Raw genomic sequence first — 8,887 nt, 5'->3', positions numbered from 1 at the left:
CAGAATAAAATTCTTCTTAAATTCTCCAGTATTAAGATTTTTTTATACCCAGTTTGGCTTGGATTATTTCAACAAATCCAACTTCTCTCGATTGCATTTTCTTTTGGTCTACATAAGAAAACAACAGACTACAGGGAATAGTTAGTGTAATTCCACATTCAAAAAATGCATCCATGTTATATTAAACGGAAATTTCTCCCATCTTATGACATATTAAACACACTTTTGAGCACAACTATAACAGTCGAATTGTCATGGTGCCTCTGTCAGACTCCTCCCCCTCCAGCTTGGCTCCACTCTGCTCCTGATTATTCTCCAGCTGCCGTCACTCAACTCATCAACCTCTGCTGCTTAAAAGGAGACCCAATGCCAATAATCAGCGCCAGATCGTTGCCCATTTTGGTGACTAGCCTGGTCTCGTCTAGCTCTAGCACATCTTGTTGAATTTCTAGTTCTAGCACTAAAACTTGTTTCATTGTCCCAGGAAACCGGTCCAAGAGTGACGTCAGCACAGTCTCCAGCCTGCTGTCGGGAAGGATCAGTGAACTGCCGCGTCCGCACCTCCAGCCGTGCCACAGACTATCCATCTGGATCACCTCTCGCCAACCCTCTTTGCCAGCCTCAAAGAAAATAATAAATCCTTCTTACCTGCCACGTCCCGGACCTCTTACTGGGTTCCAGCATCTGGGTTCGCCCTGCCTTGAAATCATGACACGAATCCCCCATTTCTTTTGCAGAAGTTTGAGTTTGTTACCCAGTTAAAACAGACTCATGAAAATGGTGTTTTTTTTAACATGTTCCTGTAGCATTCCTGTAGTTGTTACTACGGATGGTGGGCCACAAGCTCCCTGCTCCGCTCTGTTCTAATGCATCCTCTTGGGTTTTTTTTCCTCATCCGAACTGCGGCATCTGACTCCAAACTGTACGGCTGGATGGCTCCAACATTGCTCGCCGTTTTTCTTTGCACTGGTATTGTTAGGTTGGGGTTGTGAGGGGCTGTAAGCTAGCGGGAGAGAGTGTAAACAAAGGGATGATGGGAAATAATTGGTGGCTTACTATGTGCCCATAGTTTCTGCCCACTCTGCAGAAACTATGTTCCATTTTGGCAGTCTTGATTTTGGCTACAAACTGTATAAAAATAATTAAAAGACCACTGGGAACACAATTACGATAAATCAAAAGATGATTGGAGCGAGATTTCAGCAACAGTCGCATTAATAAGCACAAACTTGAACCAATTTGTCAAAGCTAAGAGTTCTCAGGCACACAGACCTGAAATCCAAGTGCATTTTACACTGAAGTCAGGTAATCATAAGATTCTGTTTACTCCGCCTGTCCTTCGGGTCAAAGCCCCAAAATAAAGCAACTTCAGTACATTTTAGATCTAAAGTCTGTTGTGCATGATGAAACAACCTGTTACTTTTATTGGAAGTAAAACAGACACACGAGCATTAAAAATGACAAAGCAAGAAGAAAATATGCAAACGACACAAAAACAACTTAAACGTGTAAAGAAAATATAATTAATTATGTATTTTTAATAGACTGAAGAAAAATGCTTTTTTTTAGTTCATCCAAATACTAATGGATAAAATAGTTCCAGCCTTGCTTTCAGGTTAGTGCATTTTACACAAACGCAAAGAAAAATTAACGACATCAACACTCGCAGACGTGGAAAACAGCAAGCCGCATAGCTACACCACAACCTTTGCAGTAATCAGTTCTGTCTGATGGGCCTCTTTAATTAACCTTGTAGGAAATTAATCCCTATGTTAAATGGACAAGAAAAAGATGTTTGATTACCACCACGAGTCAACTGGGACTTCTGCCTCTGTCTAATTGCCCAGGAAGTGAGAACAAGAAGGGGGGGGGGGGGGGCACAAACGAGAAACTGAAACTGATAGGAAGAGGGAGGTGAGGAGGGAAAGCAGAGCGCGCCGAATCCTGTGGTGTCATTAGCGTCAGTGTGAATGTCAGTCAGTCCCTGAAGCGCTGATAAGGCTCCACCAAGAGGAGGGATGGCAGAGATGTGGGGGGTAAAACGAGGAGGGTGGAAAAAGAGAGAAGACATTTTCGTTGAGAGTGAGAGCTTCAAAATATTCTATAAAATAAAATCAAAAAAAATGTCAGGCTAGCTGCTAACAAGACAACATTACACCAAAGCCAGAGCTTTCAACAGAATGTCCTCAAACCAAAAAAAAGCTCTGCCTCAATTAAACGCTTGGACAGTTGAACTTTTGGACTGACTCAGTTGGACTTGTTTTATTCTTGCAACATTTTTATTGTAAAATTAATTAATCCAACTTTTATGCAACCAACACATTATAAAGAAATCCAACAAGTTATAAATTCTCCAGTGATTTTGTTAGCTTTTGTTATTTTCAGAGTGAGTAAATGCAGGAAAGTGATCTTTTATCTTACATGGATCACTAAACTGCCGTAAAGATACAAAACTGTCAAAAGTCTCACGCCCAGAAAAACTATTTTACGAAAAACAGAGTAAATTAGAGCAGCAAAGTAACTATCCAACACCCTAAGATGATAGAGTGAATCAGATTGAATGATTATCCCTTCCCCCTTCTCTGTTTGTGTACTGGGGGGTTCCATTCTGGGACCTCTGCCCTGTCTCTATTCAAATGTATGCCGACGATACAGTAATTTACACACATGGTGAAAACATGACTCGAGTTGCTGAGATGCTTACTGCCAATGTCTCATGTCGCAAAAATGGTTTATCAGTCACGTTTTAAACTCAATATAAATAAAACAGTTGCAATGTTCTTTTCTGAATATAGAATCACAAGTCCAGAAGATCAAAAATGAGAAAAGTTGTGTCAGAATTCAAGTATCTTAGAATCCTAATGGATTCTAATCGGAAGTTTGAATCACGAACCAAAAGAGTCTGTAATCATGTCAAGTTCAGTTGGTCAAATTTCCTGTTCATAAAAGAGCAGTTATCGTTGGGGGCTGCTAGTCTGAGGCGAACAAAACAATTTTAGTCACTGTATAAACAAAGTGTTGGACAAAAAACTATTAAGAAATCATCTTTGTCTTTTCTAGCCTTTGTCTGATATGTAAAATAGTGAATATTCTTTCATCTCCTTTACTTTTTCACTTTGTAAACACTTGAACCAGCTCACAATGAGTCCCGCAAGGGTCAGCTCGAGGAGATTGTATTGTTCCTTTGCAGAAACGTCTTTGGTCAAATAACCTTCTGTCCCAGCAGCACAGTAGAAGTCTGTCCCTCAGAAGATCAGAGGACTAGACTCACAAAGACTGTTTATAAAAAAAACATCTTAACTGGCTGATGACGCATCAGACATGTCAACATATAAAACTTATTAATTCTCCAAATGTAATCATGTCTGCAAGTTCAAATCCTTAATGGAGTCAATTTATTTACATTTTTACAAAGTTATTGTCAACCTCTACGGCTCATTTGTGTTCACATTTTATTGTCAAGATACAATTCTTACTGCTCATTTGCCAAATTTTTCTCTTTTCAAATGTTATGTTCTCACTGTTTTTATGCTTACATTTTGTTTTTAGTTTTACGTTTTTAAGGGAGACAATTTTACTATCAGTCCAAGGACAACAGAGGCAGTAATCTTATTTAATGTGCAATGGCCCTGTTGAATAAATTGAATGAAATTAAATAAAATTCATAACAGTCAAGAGCAAAAACCCCTGAAAAAGTTTACTTGAAGATTTTTCGAGTTCATGTTAAGACAGAAATATCTGCACAAAATCTTAAGGTTGTGGGCCGCTTGGTCAACCTGTTGAGCCAAAATGTTTATGCACATTTTTTTTTCTGTGAGCATGCTGTAGGCAGCAGATTATAAACACTTATCCAGGATGTAAGGGTACATTAGGGAAGTGTAGATTGTACATTTTTTGTTGTAGCCTCAACCACCCAATGTAAGAACTCAGAAGACCTTCTGTAGAGAAAAACAGGAAACTGTTCCTCTGTGAAATGTCTCATTTGGATGTTCTTGCTTCATTGCTGTTCCCAGAGGTGCGTTTTGAAAGCAGGTGCCTCTCCTCACTCCTGGTTTCTCAGGATATTTTCACTGACCTCAGCTCCCCATGACTCATCCTGTGGTGACTCTGTGATTAGGCTGTGCTATTCCATCTGCATCACCGTTTCAGTTTTCAGTCCGGAGTGACAGAAAAAAACTGGTTACTTTTTAGTGAAACAGAGACGAGAAGTTCAGCTCATTTAAATCTATTTTCCCTTTTTTTGGGAACTGAGAAATTTGTTAGTACTTTAGGTGAACTTCAAACAGTGTCTGCCAATTACAAGAGTACAAGCAGATGGTAAAACCGTTGAATGTGACTGACAGGCGGTACAGTGTGGTGAATAGCACAGTGTGGTCCATTGAATGCATTGGTTACTGTGTTGGCGCTTTTTCTGCGCCAACTGTTTGGTTCTTCAATTTAAAGGTTTTGTTATTTTTATTTGATCGGAAAAATTTTAGAGAAAAAAAAATTCATTTAAAAAAAAGTCTAACAATCCTTACTTGCTTTTTTCCCCATAAGTTTCCTTTTTAATTGGAGTTTTATTCAGTTTAAAACTGTACACTACATTACAATATGAAAACATAAGTTAACTATGGCTTGTTAAAGTTCCACATGGGCATCTTTACAGCTACTTGTTTTTATCAGGATTACATCGTTTTAACAAAATAAAACCCCCCTTTTTTTTTTTAAAGGACAGTAGTTCAATGGAAATTCACCTGTGAGTTGTGCAGGACCGTTGGCGTGAAGCAACCCCGCCCTCTTTACGCATCCCTATTGCCGAGAGCTCACAGTACTCTCCGCACTAGCTGACAGCCCCTCACACCCCATGACCAAACTTTACGAGTGCGTCAAAACGATGAGCAATTTCAGAGCTTTGCAGGCATGCAGTTGAGCCAGATTCCAGCTCAGACGAGGAAAACGAAGAAGATCCAGTCGTCTACAAGCGGATGCATCGGATGGAGCGGAAGCAGGAAGCCTCATTCCTGCCTGGCTTATTTTGACAAATGTGCACTTAAAAACAGCATTTTATTTCGTCTGCTCCCATTTCACAATGATCTGAATGAATAAATACTCGGAAATGTAAATTAATAAAATGATTTCTTATTAAATAATAATAATAATGGATTGGATTTATCTGCGCTTTTCAAGACACCCAAAGCGCTTACATTATGTCCATCATCAGAAAAAAGAACGTTTTAGAAAAACCAAAAACACAATTTTCATCAGAGTGGGTCTTCAAGTCAATTGGTTTGTTTGATAGGAACGATGTACACTGATGATCATCTGTATAAAAGACAAAATCAGGACAATTCTTATGATTTGGCTAAAAATAAAAAGTAATTTTTTTAGCTTTTCATGTGTTAAGCCCTGGGTTTTAAAAAGCTGCCATTAAAGCTGGTACTCGTGTTTTAAACGGCCGTTGTAACAAAAACACGCCGCAGATGTGGCATTTGTACAAATATTAAAACACGCACAAAATGGAAAGTTGTGGTAAGCCTTGAATGTTTCTTTTCTTCCTTTGAGCAAAAGAAAAACTTTTACCTTAAAAAAAATGTAATGCTTTTTGACACGTGAAATCAGAATAAAATGTCTTGAAAAATTAAAAGCCGACGTTTTGTTTTTGTAACTTTTTGATTTGCCAAAATAAGCATCGGTCCAGTCCCCCCAACCCCCCCAGAAAATGAGTAGAAGGCAGTAAAATGTTCATAAACAACAAACGTGCCTTTTAGAGTGAAAGATTTTAGTTTTAGATGCCATGAAAAAATACAAACCATATCTTAGTTAAAGATGATTAGTCGGCATGAGTGTGAACACATGTGATGTCTGGAAGAGTGTTCTTACGCCGTTCAGCTGAACAGAAGCAAAAGGTCAACCTTTTTCCTACCAGAGGTTAATACAATCCCCATTACCGCTTCCTGCTGCCCAGGCGGGGCAGAGGAGGCGGGCCGTGGAGGAGGATGAGAGGGTCCACAGAGAAAGGGCCAACTCTGACGTGACAGTGACAAATTGCCTTGTATTTATTCAAATTGTGAAACGGGATATTTTGACTGTTTTGTAATGTCTGTGTTCAGAGGGTTTGACCTTACTGATGAGTTAAGACTAACAAGCTTTTAATGAGGGTAGAAAGAGAAAAAGGTAGAAGGAAGACAGTAAAGTTAGAGGATGCTCGACTAACTATGTCCAAACAGACTGAAGTGCAAACTCCATGAGACGTCCTATTTATCAGGTACATGGAAAACTGAACTCCTTTTTTAACGTTGAGTTGTTTTTTTCTACTAATTGAAAACAAAACATGTATTTCCTGTGAGGTTCAATTACCTTTATTTTTCAAAAAAACAGATTTTTAAAACTGCTGATGTGAAAAAAAGGTGGAAAAGAAATCAAATGACAAAATTATAAAAAATAAAAACACAAGAAACTGGTAAAGGTAGTATGGGACATCGCTAATTAGATGACGACATCTGTCCATCATTTCAACCCGAAAATTGTTTCACATGATACTAAATACGCTCCGTATTAATCGTAAAACTGTTATTATTTAGACATTGAGTTTTCATAACTGCATCTTCAAACATCAAACATCAAAATCAGCATGATGTTTCAAATCTTTTCCGGTTTCCTATTGTGTTTCATTTTTAAGATTTTAAATGCACTTTTTTGGTCATTGTTTTTTTTTTAAATTGTGCGTTTTCTAAAATGTAACATTTTTTCCCTTTTGTTCAACTTTCTTAACCGTTGTTATGATCGTTGACATATTTTTGCACCAAGTGATTTGTTTGCACTTCAGAGCTACCATAGTTTTTTTTTTTGCCTTGTACTCTGCTAGTTTGCACAAAATCTCTTTGCACAATTGCATTTATTGACATCACATCCGCCTCATCACCCGTTTTGATCTGCCTTTGTCTTGTTTGTCTTAGTTTTGATGTTTGTACGCCGTTTGTCGTGGCCCGGAGCGACGTCATTTCGCTCGGCGGTGCGTCCTCAATGCGGAGCACGGATGACAATTATGAAGAAAGCAGAATCTATTTCATCAATAAGAAACCACAGAGGTTAGTTAGAGAGAACAAGCACAATCCCATCCTCTCAGGGTGTGGAGTGACGATGATAAAACGTAATGATCAAGGTCTTCACAGGTGGGTTTTGGCTCAACGTTTAGTACCATCAAAACGCTTGTGTACTGCAGATTTTCTTTGTGTTATTTTCCATTTTATTTTGTAGCACATTTCTCTTTCAGGTTTGCTTCACTTCCTGTCCATCAGTTCCCCTCCTCTTTAGCTGGTGAAGCCATTTAAACCTTTTTGTCTCCTCCCACATCCTCCTTAACTCACAACGACCACCGTTTTTTTGCTTTCTCTTCAAACACACAAACTTTTGACAGTAACTTTTCAAAAAAAGAAAGAAAGAAATGGTCTTGTGATCCTATTTTTGAATACACTCCTGAGCCATCTTGGCCGGGACTTTTATTCTGAAAAGATGAATAAAGCTTGCCTGGCCTTGGGTTGGAGCAAATCTTTACTGTATTTAACTCGGTAAAACCTTAATGTGCACAAACTTAATGCATATTTTTCTGGAAGTGAGATTTTTAAACAGTTCTTAGTCGGAAGTGAAAAAGAGGGGGACCTCTTAGAGTAGAGGGTTAGCACAACATCTCAGACCTCCTGCATTCTTTCATCTGGCAGTTTGAACATCCTCCAGTCCCCTCTGCTCCTTCTATCCCACTCTTAAATAAATCCTCTCCTTTCTGACAGCCTTAAATAAATCCTGCCTGATGCGAGATTTGGCAGCTCCCTCCTGACCCGGACAATACCCCTCTGAATCTGCACACACAAAAGAGCCCTGAGGCGGGACTGCGACCCCTCAGGCTCTGACTTTCCGTGAGAGAAACAGTCCAAGTCCTTGTGGACTCAGATGTCCTCCTGGCTGCTGTAGCCGACTCTGCTCCACGTTCCTTTCTTTTTTCTTTCCCCACCTCTCGTCCTCTTTCGCCCGCCTTTCCTCCCAGCCTCTCTGGAGACTTAGTGATAACCAGCCCAGCAGTGAGGAGGAAGGGGGCGCAGGAAAGGGGGGGTGCAGGGTGGTGAGAGCGAGGTGTGATGTCCAGACTCAGGGATATTTAATCCTCACTGCGAGGGGTGAGCGTCTCTCTCCCTGTTTGGCTTTGGGAGATCAAAGCGTCCGTTTAGATTCTGCCAGAGATCACTTGCGCTTTCCCCCTGAGTGGGCCGGAGACTCGCACACCAACGCAGACTCTCACGTGGGAAGCGTGGAGGATGTTGGCGGTAATGAGGCCGTGATTGACGGGACTGTTTTGGAACATCTTGAACCACCTGTTTCAGACGGAGGCCAGCCTGTAATCCAACGGGAATATCACAAACTGGCTACTACTCACTTGAGTTCCGCCTTCCTAGGTTCACAAATCCACTTCCAGCGGCAGAGAGAAATCAATTCATCCAAACACCAAGAAAATAAAGTAAAAAATGTAGAGAGCCATTCCGATTGAAATCGTTGTTTTTGTTCTTGTAGCATTTTTCTCATAATATTAATTGACGTATTTCTGAGCAGAAAAGAAAAAAAAACGCAACTAAAAAAACAGTTATGCAGAAAATACGCTGGGAAGCCAAAAGCTCCCTGCTCCGCACCATTCTGATGCATCCACTAGCAGACAAATAGATCCATGAACGTCTTTGTTTTCCTCGTCTGGGCTGGAATCTTGATCCAAACTATAAGGCTGGACAGCTCCAACCTTGCTCGCCAGTTTTGTTGCACCTGTAATGTTAGGTTTGGGGTTGTGAGGGGCTGTAAGCTAGCATGTAAAAAGAGAACTTTTTACGCTTTTTACGTATGTTGCTTCTCATTTTAAACATGT

The 8,887-nt window shown here is 40.0% G+C and overlaps 1 long non-coding RNA gene across 1 annotated transcript; it reads left to right on the top strand.

Annotated features, from left to right (window-relative positions):
- Positions 1-225: 225 nt before the first annotated feature.
- Positions 226-654, top strand: LOC110015710 (uncharacterized). Its single transcript, XR_002290955.2, has 2 exons — positions 226-402; positions 485-654. It is a non-coding gene; the product is annotated as an uncharacterized LOC110015710 (long non-coding RNA).
- Positions 655-8,887: the final 8,233 nt, after the last annotated feature.

The sequence above is a fragment of the Oryzias latipes genome, chromosome 10 (assembly GCF_053564925.1).
Source record: "Oryzias latipes strain Hd-rR chromosome 10, Olatipes_Hd-rR_3.1".
Taxonomy (NCBI): domain Eukaryota; kingdom Metazoa; phylum Chordata; class Actinopteri; order Beloniformes; family Adrianichthyidae; genus Oryzias; species Oryzias latipes.
Note: the sequence above shows the minus strand (reverse complement) of the source record. Positions and strands in the feature narration are given on the sequence as shown.